General features: G+C 49.8%; 1 protein-coding gene and 1 long non-coding RNA gene across 2 annotated transcripts in view; both read right to left on the reverse strand.

The window, feature by feature from the left end:
* Nucleotides 1-20,184, reverse strand: part of MB21D2 (Mab-21 domain containing 2) — a 73,384-nt gene that overhangs the window by 15,844 nt on the left and 37,356 nt on the right. The window lies entirely within an intron of this gene.
* LOC128843796 (uncharacterized) lies at nucleotides 6,437-8,717 on the reverse strand. Its single transcript, XR_008446340.1, has 3 exons — nucleotides 8,618-8,717; nucleotides 8,008-8,167; nucleotides 6,437-7,198 (listed from the first exon to the last, which is right to left on the reverse strand). It is a non-coding gene; the product is annotated as an uncharacterized LOC128843796 (long non-coding RNA).

Consider the following 20,184-nt stretch of genomic DNA (forward strand, 5'->3'; position numbering starts at 1 on the left):
TGAGGTGTTCACATCTGTACTGGGCTGGTGAAATCGAATGATAGAACATACAGCCAGTCTGGGGGGTCTGCCCAATTTTCGTACTAAGGTTATACTAAGTGGGGCTGCCTTAGACTCCCTTGAGGCGCAGGGCAGAAAGCTGAATCCCCACCGCATGGGGCTGAAGCCCGGGGCCCTGAGCCCTGCCACCCGGGGCTAAAGCCAAAGCCAGAGCAATGTAGTTTTGTGGGTGCCCCTGTCGTGTGGGGCCCCAGGCAATTGCCCCGTTTGCAACCCCCTAACGCCAGCCCTGGCTTTTATATGCAGATAACCAGTTATTATGCACAGGTGGGCCAGGGAGTTTTTCTAGCATGTCTGGGGGGCCTCGGAACGAAAAAGGTTGAGAATCCCTGTGTTAGAGGATGTGGCAGAATGTGCCGTGCCACTGGCTCCATCTAGCCGCCCATCACTCCTGAGAACAATGGCCTGACAGGCACACGCCAGCTGCGGCGTTAACCTCTGACCGAGGAGCAATCGCAATTCGAGACTCCAGAAGCTGGGGCTTCACGAAAAAACATCAAATATTGCCAGATTGGCTGATGTAGTTTAATTTGTCTTAGCCACAAGACCATATTTTTTCACTATACAGCATTGCTGCGAGACATTCAACCCCAATAGATTCTAGATTTAGGTTAATAACGAAACAAATACAACCTAAAGCTTTGCTCACAAGAAGCGTACAATGGAGAAGGCGGACGAAAAGGCTTAAGGTATACGACAGATCTCGATCATCTTTACAGGTATAACCAAAATTAGGAACCTCAAAGAAATCAAACATTTTAGGTCTAGTTTTTATAGCTGTTTTGATGGAAGTGCCCTTATGGAGGCTGTGTTTCTGCAGCACTCACCATCCCCGGCACGGAAGCTGTCCCTCAGAAGGGACACAGGTGTCAGCAGAACATTCTGATGCATATACGGCATCAGATAACAGCAACTTCACCAGTCCCCTGCTGACAACTGGACCCCCCGGTGAGGAAGACCACAGACCTCCCCAATTCTCTATCTCATCAACAGAACTGTGTGTGCCAGAAGCAGAAGCACTAACGTTGAGACTGGCCCCTTAAGACGGGCACTGTATTAGAAAAATCAAAATGAGGAAGCACAAATCATGTCTAGAATCCTGGTTATTCAATCATGACAGCTTTGGGGAAGGGTTGAGAAGAGAACAAAGCCCTGGCTTTTTAGTGGATACAAATAAAAGCAATGTGCAAATAGGAGCTAGCAAACACAAGTCATGTACTGAGCGCCACGCTCTGCCTAGCTGAAGAGATCCTGCTGTGACAGACAGCTGTCCACAGTCCCAGGCTTTCCTTTCTGTTCTGCACACACGCAGAGCGCGTCAGGGCACACCCACGCAGAGCAGAGACGTTCTCACAGCACCCATGGCCCTGCAAGTACAGAGCTCTCGAGGGCCAGCCTTGCCATCAGCAGGGCCAAAGCATAGAACAGAGAGAACAAAACCAGAGTGCACAATAAAACACAGCAGCCTGTTTATTTATCCATTCACAGGCTTTTCTATGCTGCTCATCAGTGTAATCATTAGTCCCCGAAAACACTTCAATGGGCCTGTCCTCACAACACTCTGAGCAGCAGGGAAGTACCGGGGATGGGGAAATGAGACCCGGAGACCTGACACACCAAGAACAGAGACTAGAACCCATGTTTAAGTTTCACTCCAGTTCCGCAGCCACAAGTGTGCCTTGCTCTAGTCCCCTCCCTTCCCAAAAGGATCACAGGGAAGGGGGAGGGGTGACTTCTGAGGAACTGCTATGGGGAGACAGTGAGGTCCAAAGCCCCTGGAGCAGGTTCCCTCTGATGGGACGAAGGCATGATCATATTGGCCTTCAGGGTACATCACAAAGTAGAGAGCGAGAGAGCTCGTGCGTGTGTACTGTCTATATTCCCTATCCACCCAAGTACCCGACCTGGGAACTTGTCAGTTATTTTGCAAGTCATTCCAGACTGATGGGTAGTTTACAAGCATGCAAAATATGTAGTTTCATAGACGGTTGCTAATCTCATACCTATTATCCAAACAGGTTAAAATCCAGGATTTAAGGAAGGGAAAATATCCAAGCCATTTCTTAATCTTCGCCCCCCCCAACAATCAGAGGTATATTCTCCTTTCACTGAAGGTCTGCGATCCCCATGGCACTTGTGAAAGATACAGCAAGAAGACAGCAGTTTCCTTACTGTGAAATTACCTCTTCTATCAGCAGATGGAGCAAATGCATTGGTTTTACTGTAGGCTGCAGAGAGCAGCGGATGTGTGGAAGGAGAGGGGGGGTTGGAGAAGAGCTGAAAACAAGGGGGGTTAGGTTTTTCCTCCTGCACTTCTGGGGAAGGAAGGAGAAATCTCTCTCTCACCACCCACCCCCTCCCCCCACCATGAAGGAATCACCCAGAACAGAAGTTAGAAGCCATGGCAAGGAAATCCAGGTGAAACACTAAGGCAACATATTAGAATTACAAGGACAGAATAACTGAGTGATGAACATTTGCCAAGGGAGGAGGCTAGGACAAGGCTAGGACAGATCCCCACCTATTGGAGGTTTAAGGAGCATTTTATATCAGTTCTGCTGCACCAAATCATGGCAGGTGGAGACGGAAAACACCTACAGTGTCAGGTCATCACAGAGACATTATGGGTTTTCTCCCAGCATGAGAGTGCCTTAGCTAGTGCCATGATACCCTGTGTGTGGCTGGAGGGAGGGGAGGCGCAGCACGAATAGATTTGTGGATTCTAGGACTGGAAGGGACCTCGAGAGGTCATCGAGTCCAGTCCCCTGCCCGCATGGCAGGACCAAATACTGTCTAGACCATCCCTGATGGACATTTATCTAACCTACTCTTAAATCTCTCCAGAGATGGAGATTCCACAACCTCCCTAGGCAATTTATTCCAGTGTTTAGCCACCCTGACAGTTAGGAACTGTTTCCTAATGTTTAACCTAAACCTCCCTTGCTGCAGTTTAAGCCCATTGCTTCTTGTTCTATCCTGAGAGGCTAAGATGAACAAGTTTTCTCCCTCCTCCTTATGAGACCCTTTTAGATACCTGAAAACTGCTATCATGTCCCCTCTCAGTCTTCTCTTTTCCAAACTAAACAAACCCAATTCTTTCAACCTTCCTTCATAGGCCATGTTCTCAAGACCTTTAATCATTCTTGTTGCTCTTCTCTGGACCCTTTCCAATTTCTCCACATCTTTCTTGAAATGCAGTGCCCAGAACTGGACACAATACTCCAGTTGAGGCCTAACCAGAGCAGAGTAGAGCGGAAGAATGACTTCTTGTGTCTTGCTCACAACACACGTGTTAATACATCCCAGAATCATGTTTGCTTTTTTTGCAACAGCATCACACTGTTGACTCATATTTAGCTTGTGGTCCACTATAACCCCTAGATCCCTTTCTGCCGTACTCCTTCCTAGACAGTCTTTTCCCATTCTGTATGTGTGAAACTGATTGTTCCTTCCTAAGTGGAGCACTTTGCATTTGTCTTTGTTAAACTTCATCCTGTTTAACTCAGACCATTTCTGCAATTTGTCCAGATCATTTTGAATTATGACCCTGTCCTCCAAAGCAGTTGCAATCCCTCCCAGTTTGGTATCATCCGCATAGGGTGATGAGAAGAGTCGGGGGTGGCGAGGTGATGGACAGCATACCTAACTACGCGTCCTGTTTATTGCAAATGAGTTGAAGAATGTCCATACAGAATAACTGTCACGGAAGGCTGGTATTTTGGCCAAACCACCTTTACAAGGCACTTTTTGTGTTGGTTTTATTTTAGTATTTAGTAGCCACTTTATGGTGTTTTATAGCATCATAAAATCCAAGCAGGGAGCAGGCAATTGACACTGTTTATCAGAGCGAGAGAACAGAACAAGCGTTGTTTATAGCAGCATTGTTAAGACTTTATTGCAAGTGCATATTAATAAGTTATGAAAAGAAACGATCATCTTTACAGGGGCAATTGCAAGTGAAATTTGATCCCAAGTTAGGGTAGAGGTTGTTTAAGAAATAAAAGTCAAGCATTCACAAAAACCTAGCAGGAGAAATAGCTCAGAGTTTCAGTGGAAGCAAGTGATTTTGGTTATTTTAAAATAGAAGTGACTGCAGCCCAAACACTGAGAAAGTGAAATAGACCCACTAGTCACTTTCACTTCAGTCTGGTCGCATTTCACTCTTTTCAGACAAAGTAAACACACAGCTTTAATAATGAGTTAGAAAGGAGAGATTTAACATTATTTCTGTTGAACTACTGCAAGCTGTTACTTATCACATAGGCTTGGATTATAAACCGGAGGAAAATGCAGGGATTTTGGAGTTCATTGGTTCTACACTGAATTGATAATCTACAATTGAGAGAGAGAGAGAGAGAGAGAGAGATTGACAGTAAATGTGTGAATCCAGTCTATAAAGCTTTCAATTACTTCAGAGATTCTGAAATAAAATTAATTAAAAGTGCATCTAATTTAATGAGGCATTTGGGAGCCAGGATTAGCGTTTTAGTTAAATAAATTATATTAAAATCTTGCCAATCTGACTTCAGAGGAATTCAAAATGTAGAATCTCAACTGTGAGCAACATGGCCTGGGTAGAGCAAGGCTACCCTGGGTTGGGTCCCTGTGCCCACCCCTCCTTTCCCCCATGGTGGTAGCCCTGTAGGATAAGAAGGGAGGAGGCAGGTACCAGGGCATCTGTCTCTGGAACCCTCCCCTAACCTCGGGGTGGGGCAGAGCCAGTATTCTGTGGGTCTCAGGGACCGTTGCGTGGTCTGTTCTCAGGAGGATGGTCTGCATGTTATGAGCGGGAGCCCGTGTGTTCAGATCAGCCATCAGCAGTTGGACCACCAGCCTGGGCTTTGTGCACCTGGAGTACGTGCACAAGTCCCTAGAGCCAGGCATTCCACAGGGAAACCTGCAGGGGTGGAGAGCGCGTCTGGCCACAGTAAACTGGATGTGAACAGAGACAAAACTGGCAGCCCTGCCACAGGTGAAGCTGCCAGTGAGCTCAGTGGGGTCGTACAGTCCGGGAGCAGATTCTTAGGGTTTCTCAAGGTAGATTTAGGCCTATAACAATTGTGCTAGGGACTAGGCTCCTCATTTCAATCTCCTTCTGTGGAGCTGCAATACCCTCGGAAAAGGAAAAGGAGGCAGCGACTTATTCTGTGGCCACGGGGCTAGGAATCCAGACCACAGCAGTGAGAGCTTGTGTAACATCCAGATCCAGGTCACTATGAAGAGGCAGATTGCTTAAAACACTCCAAGCAGGAAATGCAGGAGGAGGGGAAGTGGGGAAGAGAACACAGTTAACGTTACCAGGAACCCAGCAAGGAACGCTGGGAGCCAGCCGGCCTTCGCCTGCCTGGGATGCTTGCTAGGCTCAGCATTTAACGTTGCCCCAGCTTTAGCACGCCCCAAGCCATCGCATTCCTGTATTAATGGCTTAGGCGACGGTCAGCTTTGCATTTGTTACTACTTCTGCTTGACCAAGGTGACCTGAATCCACAGAGGTTGCACCACAAGCTCGGCGCTCTTATCCGGCCTGCGAGCCGGACGCACTCTGCATTTTCAATCAGGAACCAGCATACTGCAGCTGGCCCCAGTCAAAACCAGAATCACCTACCCGCAGCATTCAAACCTCAGGAGCGGGGCCGCCGAACGCCACGGGACTGGCTTAATTACCAAATTAAAACGAAGAAGTTGGGTTCTTGCCCTTTGCTGCTTTCTGAGCCCTTAGGATGCACTTGGGTCACATTTTCAAGCTTTTCTCTGCAACCATGAGGGCTGCAAACTTGCTGCCACTTTTTTTTTTTTTTTTTTTGGTAAAGTGAAAACAGATTCCCACATAGTCCCAGGACTCCAGGATCTGGAACTTTAAGGAAAACACCCAATATTACCAGAGATGGCAACAGTGTCAGGTGACGTCTTTTCACCCTGTACCCAGCTGAACGTCTAACACGTTGGAACCTCTAGAAACCCTGTGCCAAAGTTCCCTCTGGAGTAAACCCAGCATGCAGTTACCTCCCGCGTGCACCACCATGTCCACATGGACAACCCCGCAGTACCAAGGACATAGCCATTGCATTAGGCTGGAGAGTCAACCCTTCCCGCTGCAGCAAATGCAAGCACAACTCATTTCAGTAACTTCGGGGATCTCTTCTGCTTCTCTGAAGTAGGACTCTGATGCCATGGATATGTGCTCATGGGCACACCCCTGATCTCACTGCACTCACTCACATGCACAGTTAAATCACATGTGAATGTTTGCAGGATGGGATCTAGACATGTGACAAGCCTACACTGCATCACGCCCTCCCTCTCCCATCTGATCTTTATTCTCGGTCGTTTTTCGTAAGTAACTTTCCACATTTCACTGTAACCCAGGCTCCCAGGGGCATGTGAAAAAGCTATTTGAAGCCTGAATTTAAGTGCAAGTGTTTATTTATAGACCGGATATATAGTTTAAATTTCTTCTGCCTTCAGTACAGTCAACCCAGCATCAGCTCTGCATTCATTACTTATACAACAAGCAGCTCTCTCTTGCCCAGTTATCACACCCCTTTGATCTGCAGGCATCTGAACCTCCTGCGTGAATGGGAACAAGCTCCGGAATCTCGAAGCATGGCAATGAGAGACGGGTTCCAGGATCCTGGTGTGGAGCTGTGTTTTGGGCTCCTCGGTGCCCAGGTCCGGCAGCAGGTGCGTCGTTTGTCCTGTAACAACAGTGGCCGTTTGGTGGGAGCGTTCCAAGCCAAATTTTGTCAGGTGTTACAAAAGGCACACCTGTAATTAGAGAGCCACCTTTGTCCTCCCCCCATCCACGTGGCCGTGCTCTGAAGAGTGCAGACTCCTGCACCCCTGAGCAGCAGAAACGCATCATTGCCACTGTGTTTGGGGCCCAACATCCTTTTCTTGGGCAGCAGGATTTGACCCTGGGAGACGGTATGCTTTCGCCAATGAGCACGTGCACTGACTACCTTTAACACACACAGCCTGTTGCCAATTCTCGCAAGTCTCATGGTCTTTGGTGCTTTGCTCAAAGCCCCAGCTCCTGGAGTCAGGTGATGATGTGCAAATCTCAGCTTCCATTTACCAGCAAACCGTTTCGAGCCCTCTTGGTGGCAGAGAAACGTTGAAAACACGACCTGAGTGAGACCTGAAAGCTCAGAGGGCAGGAAGGAAATAAAGTAAGCCAGAGGTATTTTTATTTCTAGAGCCCAACTCAGGACTCCTGGTTGCCTGGGGTTGGCCACGCTGCACCCAGTAACCAATTCCCCGTGACACTCCCCCTCCGGACAGACGACACCCATCCATGCCCTCAGATTGATCTGGTAATGGCAACTGTGCAGGCCAGCGAAGTGCGCAAGAGGCCTGACTCACTAGGCGTGGTGGAGCCAGGGTGCAGAGCAGCCACCCTTGGTAAGCACAGCTGTGGGTTACACGGTACCACCTTCGAGAAGCTGCTCAGAGTCTGGCCTACCACAATCCCCAGGGGACGAGCAGCACAAAACCCTCTGCAGCCAGGGCTGTTTGCAATTCAAGGAGCGGCCACGGGAGGGTAGGTGTCTCGTAAGATTGAGAGTTTCCTTTCCCCCTTTGGGGAGCAGGATGTACTGTAGTTCCTTTAAACATCCTTAAGGTTCTTATTAGATTCAATAGCTGAGCGCACTGGCTTGATGTTTCCTAGAGGTGCATGTTGAAACAGGGAGCTCTGCTTTGTCTATTTCCACAACAGAGAGAGGTACCCTTCCTTGGGTGGGGAGAATGAGGGAGTCTGAACTCCCTCAGGGAATGAAGGGGGGACGTCTCCATCACAGGGACCGCCCGGAAGGCCCCGCAGTCTGCATGTGACAGAAAGCACAGCACAATTCACCCAGAGCTGCAGTGAGCCATTTGCCAGGAGCGCGGCACTCCAGGGACACGCTGGGCTGGGAATTGCAGGTGCACTCCCTCCCATCTGCTCACCAGCCACGCTCACACACAGTCCCTCCTGGGTCTGCTGCTCCGGCCAGGCGGTCGCTCTCCCCCGCACATGCACAGATTGGACTCGGCTCTGAAGCAATCCGTTCAGATGTGTTCAGGGCAGCAGCAGCCAGCTTTGCACTGAACCAGGGCGGGGGTTAGTCTGCAGCCAGAGAGAGATGTGCATTTAGGACCTCCCATTCCAGCCCCTTCGTCTGCAGGGCACGCGGCACTTCACCCGACCTCCCGCAGCTCCAGGGGCCACAGGGCAGGGCAGGTTCCATGCCAGCTCCGAGCTCAGCAACTGGCCTCTCCGCAGGAGAGCTCGCTTCGCTGATCTCTGCTTCATGAGCAAAGCCACTAGAAATGCACTGAGACCCCCAACCTAGTGCACATAGCAGGACACGGCTGAGCAGCCGTCAGAGACCTCGCAGCACCCTGACTGCGCTGGGCTGGACTCACTGTCTCACTCCCAGGCCTGACCTAGCCAGCTCCGCTCAAGCCTCAGTGAACGGTAACTGTGGTTTTAAAAGCGCTAGGGGGCCCAGGTTTGAAATGTGGGACATCGCACACTGGCTGCGACCACTAACATCTTCACTTTGCTCTCACATACCGTCCTACCGGACGAACACACAGCAGAGCAGCAGAGATCCCGTCTCCGACATCACACTTCGGCATAAACAGCAGTCTGTCGCCTTCCTCCCTGTTCAGAGATGTCGTCTCACACCCTGCTTCCTCTCGCTGGCCAAGGCCATCCCCCTTACACTCTTTCCTCTCCCAACAGGAAAGAGACATCATTTGCAGAAAAATCCCATGATCTCACTCTTCACGGTGACCTTTGCTCTCTCTCCTGACTCTCCCACGTGTTATAAGCTTGCAATGTTCTCGCTAAAAACAGACTCTGGGAAAGGCCTGTGTCTTCACCCTGATCTGTTCAGGTCCCCACACACACCAGGGACAGATGAAATGTAATAGCAATGGAACCATAAAATAGATACACATAGAGAATGCAAGAATGGTCCTATCGATCAGTGGTCCATCGAGCTCGGAAGCAGACACTGGCTGATGCAAGACAGAGCAGAAGGAAGGTGCATTACGAGAGCTTTGCTTTAAGGGCACAGGACCTCACCAAGGTACAGCAGGGAGTTTCTTCCCTAGGAAATCCTGAGAAATCTCAAAAAGAACAGGAGTACTTGTGGCACCTTAGAGACTAACCAATTTATTAGAGCATAAGCTTTCGTGCTCAGGCCACAGTGTCCCTTTCTTTGCCTTCACCTGCCGGAGTATCTCCTCCTCCTCCAGTTCCTCTCTACCTCCCTCTGCATTTCTACCTCCCTGTGCCCGTCACAGAGATGGGATTCAGTGAAGGAGAGCGACAGCAGAACCCTCTTTTGTTTGCCATTAACATCCCCCTACAGTACAAACACAGCCCCTCCCAGGAGCATTGCCAGGCAGGGAAGGGCTCATGGGCACAGAAGATGAAGCAACCCAACAACTGCGAGAAAGGAAGAACGCAGGTAGGTACCCAGGGAAAGCTGACTGCCCGGGCATTTCTGAGCACAGGTAGAAACAGAGCAGTCACAACAAAGGAAGGAATTATGCAAAACTGGCCGGAGTCAGCTGATCTCTTTCTAATTCCCAGCACCTGACAGCGCAGCGCTAATCTCCCATGTCTCAAGAAGAATGTCACAGGCTGAGGACTGAAGGAATAGCCTAGCTGGGAATGCAGGTGACTCTGACACACACACACACACACACACACACCCACACCCACACCATTTGAAAATCCACGGGCAGTTACTGCAACACGGCTTTATCTGGTGCAGTTTCTTTCATACGCGGCATGTTCCAAACGCAGTGCAAAATTAAAGAATCGATCGGAGTTAGAGAGACAAATGGAGTTAAGAGGTATTAAGCCATGGAGCACGACATTTGAAAGGAAGGACAGTCTGGTGGCTAAGTCACTGAACGGTGACTCAGGAGATCTGGGTTTGATCCCCAGCTTTGGCATAGTGTGCGCTCCCAGGTTCACAATCTGAATTCTCAGCAACTGTTTTTTAAAATTAATTCAGAGTTTGTGACCATAAAGCCAGTGTAAAGTTAACTACATGTAAGAGATTCTTGCAAACTCTTCTCTAGTTTTACAACTGGTACTTTAGACTTTGGGGCTTGGACTGAACCAACCTACGTTACAGGGAGTAACTCTACTTTCTGCTAACTGAATGCAGCTCACTCACTGAAGTCCAAGGGCTGCAGTTGGCCTGTGTCTGAACAGAGAATGCATCTGAGGCCTGGTCTATATTTCGAGTTTAGACTGACGTAGCTATGTCATTCGGGGTGTGTCATTTGGTAAACTGACCTAGCCCCCAGCATAGAGGCAGCTAAATCGATTATGGAAGAATTCTTCCATAGACCTAGCTGGTGCTGCTCGGGGAGGTGGGTTACCTTCCGCCAACACAGGAAGCGTCCGTTTCTATTCTAATGCAGACTAGCTGGGAGGGGTTTAAAGCCATTTTATTTGTAGTGGTTCCTTGTCAGACCAACTTTACACTCGGTTTCCCACAACGTGACTATTACAACTCCTGCCCAAGTAGGTTAAACTGTAGCAAGAGTCGTCATGATGGAGCCAGCTTCTGCTCTCAGCTACACTAGTGGGAAGATGGGGATTCTGTGCTGACACCGGGTCAATCGAGCACAGAATCTGGCCCTGAGGGATTAACCTGCCTTCAGATGGGCCCGAGGTGGCTCCCACCACCGACAGCAGCAGCACAAGTGCAGGGTTAGAGAACATGGCCCTAGCCCTGCGGCACCAGTCTCTGATCAGCATCACAACATTGCTTCGACCTCTCTGCGTTTTATTACGAGCCCAAAGGCAAAAGCCGACCTACTCCATTTTAAAGGTACTTTGAGTCAACAAATCCGGTATTGAATATACCTCCATGAGCAGCCTTTGGCTTCCAAAACAAAAGTCTCTCTCTTGACTAAGAGGGCAATCTCTTCGCTGCTGGCAGCACGGGCACGCTCTTGTCGTCTGTAAGCCAACCAACCACTCGGAAGGGCAGTGGTGTGCATCCCCACCCCACACCTCACTGAGGACAGGCAACTCAGTGACCCCCCTTCTCCCCCATTCCACAGAGGGCTCCAGGCCAGGAACGCCCCAGGAACGCCAGGCACCCACCGCCAGCCCTGACTGCCCAGGCACACTTGAAATAAAGGAGACCGAGCTGGACCAGGCCTGGGGCAAGCTGCCAACGACCCTCGCCAGAAGGAAATCTCCAAACGAGTGGGGAGAAGGAATTGGAGGGCAATAAGAAAGGAGCGTCCCTACGGCTCCCTGACAGTTCCCATGGAGGAGGGCACACAGCCAGAGGTCCCTGGTGTCACGACAGATAACAGGCGGTAGCCAAGTTTTCAGACAATAAAAATGACTCAAGATAGTAAAGTCCAAAGCAGACTGCGAAGAGTTACAAAGGGGTCTCTCAAAACCGGGTGACCGCGTGACAAGACGGCAGATGAAAGTCGATGGTGATGAGTGGAAAGTGATGCACATCGGGAAGCATAATCCCAACAGATACCAAAAAAACGGGTCTGAATTAGCTGTTACCACTCAAGAAAGATCTTGGTTTTTAGTGCAACCACCGCAGCAGGCCCTTTCTTATCCTCATCTCTCTCTCCCCCAGCCCCACAGGCCCCTCCTGCCTCCTCTCATTTGGCCTAGTTGTTGGCATGGTGGGTAGATTCCCCAAGGAGCTCTGGGGGAGAGGGCGGCTTCCTCTTTACTTCTGACGTGTCTGACCAGGCCCAAACCTCTGCCCCAGATTCAGCTGCAAACAGACACGAGCGAGCCAGAGCGCCAGGCAGCCCAGCGGGGACCCATGGGGCAAGACTTCAAGCACTGGGCCAGGGTCCCTATGCGAAGGCCACTCAGGCAGCACACGGCTGCCCCAACGCTGGCTTCCCCAGCCACTGGTGATTCCCCTGCAGCAGATCCTACATCAAACCAGGTGCTGGCCTAAGGGGCTCCCTGACACCGGCTGAGTGGTGTGCATCTCGGAGGAGAGTCAAGGCAGTTCTTGGTATTAGCAGCAACCCAGCAAGGACTGCACGAAATAGAAGGGGAGGGGCCGCGTCGTTGCTTCAGGGTCTAACGTTTCCGAGAAAGGGGATGGTTTTAACCCTGGGCGGCTAATACTGAAAAAGCCGCCAGCTCGGCCACTCTGGTCACCAGCTTTTTCACACGCCTCGTGCAAGCCGGAGCAGGGCTTGTGACAGGCAGCAAGGCAGACTAATGAGAGGGTGAGTGCTAGAGTTTCACAGGGACCTATTAAAGTGCCAGACGGAGCATTCCTGGCTCTCTAATTAACGCCCACTTGAAATCAGAATGCAGGATGACGTCACCACAACTGCTTGCATTCCAAGGTGCGACAGGGAGGAACCAATTGCTACACTGAATGACCCCAGGATCTGGATTCAACTGCGCTGACGTTCTTGGCAGAGCCTCAGAATTCACGCATTTCATCTCAATAACATGCCCCAGGGTTAAAACAGTGGGACAGAGGCTGCTGAGGGGCTGCAGACACAAGCCAGTAAACCTTTCATGCATACTCTGCAGAGATCAGCACTTGGGCTCCAAGAATCTGCCATTTCAGGAGCTAGCTAGTCTAGATTTTGCCTCAGAGCACCATAGCTTAGCCCCAGATTGACCCCTAACCATCTCCCCACCAAGTAGTCTCTCTCCTCCCCTCCAAATCTATTTCTTTCCCATCCCTTCCCCAGGAGCTGGCATCACTCCCATCATCAGAAATAGGCCGACATCTGGCACCAACATGCGTGTAGTAGGGCTTCAGCTTGGCCATCTTCCCAAGCTGTCACTGCCAGCACCCTGGAAGCTGCATTGAAAGGAGCCGGCTCTGGAGCTCAGGGCGGCTGGGAGACACAGGAGTCTAGAAGAGCAAGCCTGCCGGGGAAGGGCAGTCATGGGACGAGGTCAGGCACTCATTGGCCCCTCCATACCAGCTAACAGGTCTCTGCACTTCAGTTCACATCCACCTTTCACCAGGAAACATACGGTGTAGAGCAGGGAGCCCAAGCAGCGGCGGAAGGCTGCCGCATTTCAGTAGTGCCAGGGACAAATAACAGTGCCAAGATGGTGTCCCTTTGTGGGGAGATTCTGGTTGTCGTGCCGCCAGTCACTGAGACTGTTCCGCAAGCGAGAAAAAGACCAAAATCTAGTTCAAGTGGGATACACCAGCTTTTCTGCCAGAGTTCTCAGCTGCTTCACTGTTATCCGGCTTACTTCACTCAGCGTGTGGCATTTAGTGCTCCCCCTTCCACGCCAATGGGTATCAGAAACAGTTGAGAATTGAACGACATCACAACCATACTGCAAGGAATTTTCCCCTCACAAAAGCGTACATTAAGCTGTGCCCGTCAGTCACAACGGTCACCTATGCAAAGTACATCCACTTCATGATGTAAAAACTTGGTTAAAAACAAACCCGTTTTTAATACGAGGGCAACAAGACGTTTCCAGAAAGTTTTTTGATTTGCCTGTTTGTTTTTATTAGACTGTTCATTAAAGGAGTCGTGTCTTTTTGCAGTGTTAGTAACCGTTGTGCTAGCATTGCATGAAACCCGGAAAGGGAAATTGACTACCCCAGAAGTGAGCGTGGTCAGCCTGTGCTTAGCTCTCCAAGATGAGTGAAGGGCAAAGAGTAAAACCTGCCACCATGAAGACAGAGAACTCCGGCTGTTCACACAGAAAGGGTTTTTTACAAATATCGAAGGTGGTCATTAATAACACACCTAATGAAAATTGTTTTTAAAATGTTTTTTCGTCTTCATGAGACAAAACATATGCAAATATCACTACTAAAACATAGGGTGACCAGATGGCCCGATTTTATAGGAACAGTCCCGATTTTGGGAGCTTTTTCTTACATAGGCACCTATTACCCCCCCACCTCCTGTCCCGATTTTTCACACTTGCTGTCTGGTCAACCTACTAAAACACAACCAACAAAGGCCTAAAGCTCTATGAATCGGGATGACCTCCTGATAGTTTTTAGATACACTTCAGTAATGCTACAAAGATTAAAAATGATAGAAATCTACAAAATAGCTTCAAAGTAAGACGTCAATGGAGGCCGAAAGCCACACTAACAGACCTACAATGCTTAATTCTCTGTCTGTGAAGGTTCATTACAGATTCTTTTTAAAGTCTCGTTCCAATCCTCCTCCCCTTTCCTTACCCAAGTTTTCAAAAAGACCCTAGGAACTCAGTGGATTACGGGGGAAACTCATGGTTGTGAGGCATGCAATATTCAATCACCCCAAGGCTATTATGGGACAACACTCCCATGCTGAGATAAGCAATGGTTTAGAAAAATATCTGAACGGTTTCAAACATCAAGATGATTTCACACCCAGATGGAAAATACTTGGGTTATTATCGCAACAGTCATTATGGTATTCAGCATGCAGTCATGCTAGGAACATCACAAGAATACAGCCACTTTCTTTGATAGGATTAGGGGACTGATCCAAACCCCACTGAAGTCAATAGGATTTTTCCAATGGCTTTAGTGGGAACTGAATCAGGCCCTAAAAATTAATCATACCAGACTACATAAGACCTCATGGTGTGTACACCCTATATCTAGTTAATAGATATATGGAGGGGTTACAGTAATATACAGTGCATTTATTTTCCCCAGTCTAGAAGTGAATAAGACCAGTGATGAGGATTCATAGCTAGGTATTGCACAGAAAGGACCGGGATCAAGCTAAGGGTGAGAGCACAATTACTAACATCTCCTTTTGCATCATGCATGTCAGGGCCCTTGGTGTGGGAAGCTTTGGCGAGCATGCTCAATGTGCGCTCAGAGTGGCATTTTAATGGAATATTTAAAGAGGAGTTCAAAGCAAAAGCTTTGATGTTTGTGGCCTTTATGCTCAAGGAAAAAGACTCTGATTTGCAAAAGGTGCTATCTGTGAGCTCGACACTGCAGCCCAAACAGGCAGGCAGCACCTTCCAAATAAATGCAGCAGTCTTTCTAAACCGTTATTTGAACTGTACGTGATTCTTGCACCAAAGAAAGCACAAAGGGCCAGGGTGTGAACAGTGGCCCAGAACAAAGGGGAAAAAGCATTAAATAATAAAGAGACAATTGAAAACAAAAAATCCAGCTGCATAATCACACGCCATGTCAGACTCCTTCCCTGTGATACTGGGATATGAAATCCCTCATCTAGCACTGCTAAGGCACATTTCATACCTCCAGCAAACTCTTAGTAACCACGGTGCCACAGGACCCTCTGTTGCTTTTTACAGATTCAGATTAACACAGCTCCCCCTCTGATCTTAGTAACCAAGTCTTTGCCCTCCAATGGCTGCCAAGCAGTCTAACCAGATGTGTCTGTGTAGGTTTCAGTCCAGTTCCTAGCAGCTGCAATCGACAAGCCCGTCACAACCGGCAATCTCAGAGCCACTGGGTACTGGATACACATTGGAATGTGGACCATCCTCCTTCCAGAAAGGGGCTGTTCCCACAAAGAGACCCAAAGCAACAGAGTGAAAGGCTGGTGAAACCAGCATCTCCAGTCTAATGAAAAACAAACAACAAAACCAAGAAATGAGTCCGTCCCGTCCCATCCCCTCTCCCCCCTGCCCCCACGGGGTTTGCTCAGAACTGATCACGTTGGCTCACAAAGCTCATGCATAGCCCAGAACCAAGCCAGCTTTGCAAAGTATTGAGTTTCACTGTGAACCTTTTGCACACTCATTGCCCCCTCCGTCATGCAAACCTCCCTGACGGATGCAATGCGGGCATTGTGGCCACTCCACAAGACAGTCACTCAGATACTAGCATAGGGCCAACGCCAAGTGGGCAGTTGGTTACGACTGCACGGGGCTGAGACCTGGGCTTTCTATACCCAGCTCAGGGGGTGACCCTGGGTAACTCACAACCATTCCGTGCCTGAGTTTTCGCACTTATAAACTAAGGTGTAATAACCCTTCCCTACTCCAGAGGGCTGCGGAGAGGCTTAATCTCTTTGAAGCATTTTGATATCATTGATGTGACAATGATAGCAAGACAGGAGAAATGAGGGGAGGGTCCGACTCCTAAATCCTGTGCCAATGGTCATGTTGGACATGCTCACACCAGGGAGAAACAGCAAAATCGCTTATCTGTGGCTATGCGAGGAGACTGGGTTTAGACACACTTATTGCTCCCAATACTCATGTCTGCTTGTCAGACCCCCCCCCCCCCCAACCTACCCTAGAATGAGCGTCCTCGTGGGCTCACTTTAACAATGTCGATTTGGGAGCATCACGCAGACGTCTTCAACTGGGGTAGCTGTGACAGAGGTGCCCAAGCAAGAGCTCAGAGTGAGGCAGACGGTGGTGGCCTGAGAGAAAGGGATGACACAGATCGGCAGAAAGGGACGTTCTATTCCAGAACCCGCAACAAATGCCACAGGGCAAAGGGTCCGTATTTCAAACCATTTCCAGTTCTATAGAGCAGGAGCCTTACGGAAGAGTCCTTCCCATCCCCCACTTTAAGAGAAAAAGCAGGATTATATTAAGATCCAGTCCCGAAAGTAAAACGTCCACGTCAGGGGTCGGCAACCTTTCAGAAATGGTGTGCTGAGTCTTCATTTATTCACTCCAGTTTAAGGTTTCGCGTGCCAGTCATACATTTTAACAAGGGCTCTTTCTATAAGGTTTGAGCATTGGCCTGCTAAACCCAGGGTTGTGAGTTCAATCCTTGAGGGGGCCACTTAGGGATCTGGGGCAAAATCAGTACTTGGTCCTGCTAGTGAAGGCAGGGGGCTGGACTCGATGACCTTTCAAGATCCCTTCCAGTTCTAGGAGATGGGATATTATAATATAGAACTAAACTATTGTTGTATGTAAAGTAAATAAGGTTTTTAAAATGTTTAAGGAGCTTCATTTAAAATTAAATTAAAATGCAGAGCCCCCCGGACCGGTGGCCAGGACCCGGGCAGTGTGAGTGCCACTGAAAATCACCTCGCGTGCCGCCTTCGGCACCCGTGCCATAGGTTGCCTACCCCAGTCTATGTCTTCTCTACCAGACAATGACAGCTTGAGGCCGAAGGCTCCAGTAAATGATATCATTACTACCAGTCCAGCCAAAGCCATTGCATAACGGGAAAGAGGGGAGAGCCGAGAGACAGTGACATGCACGTTCCTTGCAGCACCGCTGGATAATCCAATTCTGCTCCGGGGGAAAGGACTGCCAAACTTAGTCTGTCGGGTTGGTTTGTTGCTAAATTCAAACTGATATTTGGGGAATTTGTAAGAGAAGTTATGTTAGGAGCACGTTGGCAGGGTGATGGGGGAAGAGACTGTGGTTTGTTAGTGGAAGCCTGTCAGCCCCCTGGTGGCTATGCCCCAGTCCATATGTTGCTATATAGGCACTGTCACACCAAAAGAGAAGCAATGGCCCTTTGAGTCTGTTACCTTGCCTCCAAAGCCAGGCAACCTGGATGCTTCAGGAGGGAACGTAATACCACTCGGTGACCTGCTCCCACAATACTGGGCCACCAGAAGAAGTTTCTTCCTGACTTCTGGGGACTGATCTCATGCCATGAAGCTTGTGGGGTGGCGTCGGGCCTGCCCTCCTGCTTGCAGAAAATCCAGCACATCCCTGGGCAAGCAGGCTCTGCATACCCTGTGCCCTGCCAGGTGAGCGCTAGCCCAGCGCCAGCGCTTGTCTCTCTCACCAATGGAAGTTGGCTAAATAAAAGATATCCCCCATCCCCCCCCCCACCACCACCTTGTGTGTCAGGTCCAAAGCAGTGTTACATTGATCCAGTTCGTGGGACCCCACCGGAGGAGCACCTGCTAGTCCACCTTTGGGGTGGATGAGGTCTGCAGAGCTGCCCCACATGCTACCCACAGATTTACTGTAGCTTTGGGGGCAGTGAATCCCACCCCTCGCCCCCCCCCACACACATATCTCCAAGAGCAGACATTGTGTTCTCACCTCTCCATGGCGGATATTGCTCCCCATTAATGAGAGCTCTGTGGAGGGGACTGCTGCCTGCATGAGCAGAGAATTTCACCCTAAAACCGTCTAAGCCATTGCAGGACTCCGAGACAGGGCCTGTCAAATCCATACCTGGCAGAGCTAGCGGTCAGGGAGCCAGAAAGACACCCACCCAGCCTGCCCACAAACGCTCTCTCCGGCTGGTCAGCCTAACTCTCACACGCAGCCCCATTTGCTTCTGCTTAAGGGACCCCAGGAGCCAGCCGCTGAATACGAGCGGTAACTGCAGGCACACCAGCATTTTCAAAAGTGGCCTAAAGCCCCAGAACTATATACAGAGGTGAAGTTGGACACCAGGGCCCAGTTTTATCACCCTTGCCCATGGCACCTTCTCCCCCAGCGTGCGGACACTGAATTCACTGAACTACTTACCGAGGCCTGGTCTACCCTGAAGATTTAGGTTGACATAGTTACGCTGGACGGGGGGTGAAAAATCCACCCCGACTGACGCAGCTATGCCAACTTAGTCCCCAGTGTCGATGTAACTACGTTGACAGAAGAACGATTCTGTCAAAGTAGCCACCACCGCTCAGGGAGGGGGTGTTCCTACACAGAGGGAAGTCGGTGTAGACTGCATCTACACGATGGGTTTATGTCAGCAGAGCTATGCCCGTATAGGCCCCATAGTACAGACGTACCCTTAGGAGCACGTTAGCTTGCAGAGTTGTCTGTTACGCTGAATAATCTGGACTAAACAAAACGGAAAGAAAAACCTCTCTCCCGACCAGACCAGAGGGACGGCTGCTGAAGGGTTTCTTCACAACACTCACGGGTGTGAACAGCAAAGTTCACACCTCAGACGGTGCTGAGTGCTAACTAACAGAATCACTCCTGCTAGTCAGAAAGCCATGATAAGCCAACCAGACAGTAGCTTATGTAGCAGCTGGTGATCCTTTGTTTGCACTTCCTCTCTCCTATTGGGCCATGCACCAATATTGCACTTAGAAGTGGGACAAGAGATTTCATTTTGTTAACCCAGCACAACTATAGGTGACTAAAGCAAAGCCCTGGAAGCTATTCTTCTCCTCCGCTTTTCGCGAAGAGGGCAGCAGCCTGGGGCCCGAAGTGCCCTGGATGGAAGAACTGCTTCTGTTTTGGGAATCCTGTTAAGTCCTCAGCCCACCACACCCCCTCTCGCACCAGACCACCTGCCTGTGCCTCTCCTGGGGTGGAATTACGCAGTTCTCCTACTCGCCCTGGGCTACAGCACCACGTGGATCAACTGTACCTACCCAGCAGGTCAGACTGGGTTTGGTACTGGGGACAATTCCCTTCAGGGGTCTGTGACCAGGCATAGTTGGCTCTTCAGACAACCAAGGGAGAGTCTGTGCCAGTCTGGTTTCACTGAACAGCCCCCAGATAACTACTGTCAGAGAAAGAACAGGAGTACTTGTGGCACCTTGGAGACTAACAAATTTATTAGAGCATAAGCTTTCGTGGACTACAGCCCACTTCTTCGGATGCATACTGTCAGAGAGATTGTGTTCTCTCGCTCTCTCTCTCTCTCGCTCCCTACCCCCAGCCAGTTTTCACACGGTCAGTTCCCGGGCCTTGGCCCCACTCATCCAAACCTCTGATGGGCTCACCAGGCAGTGGAGCCAGAATCCTCAATGCCAACGGCTCTGCCATTATCCCGAAACAACATTCAAGCATTTACTCTATGGAAGTGATCTCAAGCCACGGTTTCCTTCCCGATGGCTTTTCCTTCCCGCCTCCTACTACACTAAACCAATAGGTTCATAGAGCAAACATCCCAGAAACTAGGTCAACAGGCAGCACCACTGCCATCAGACCTCGCTTGGTGCTCTGCAGCGTCCTTATCCTGCTTAACTGCTGCCTTACCCCAGACAGTCCTGTGGACCCGACAGTTTTCTTGCAGGCCTCCTCCTGACGATGATAGATCTTCCTGCCTGTTTTGGGCTCTTTGCTGATGGCCACCTGCCGTAGACAAGCCCTATTTGTGTTGGTGTCCCGTGGATTTCCATTTTCTGGAGAGTGCCTGCTATCTGAAATGACCTCGAACCATGCAGTTTAAGCCATACTGGGTTTTAATCTTGTTTTCCTGCTTCTCACAGGCAAGCCTGCTTTCTGAGAGGCTTATGAT

Source organism: Malaclemys terrapin, chromosome 9 (genome assembly GCF_027887155.1).
Source record: "Malaclemys terrapin pileata isolate rMalTer1 chromosome 9, rMalTer1.hap1, whole genome shotgun sequence".
In the NCBI taxonomy this organism is placed as follows: domain Eukaryota; kingdom Metazoa; phylum Chordata; order Testudines; family Emydidae; genus Malaclemys; species Malaclemys terrapin.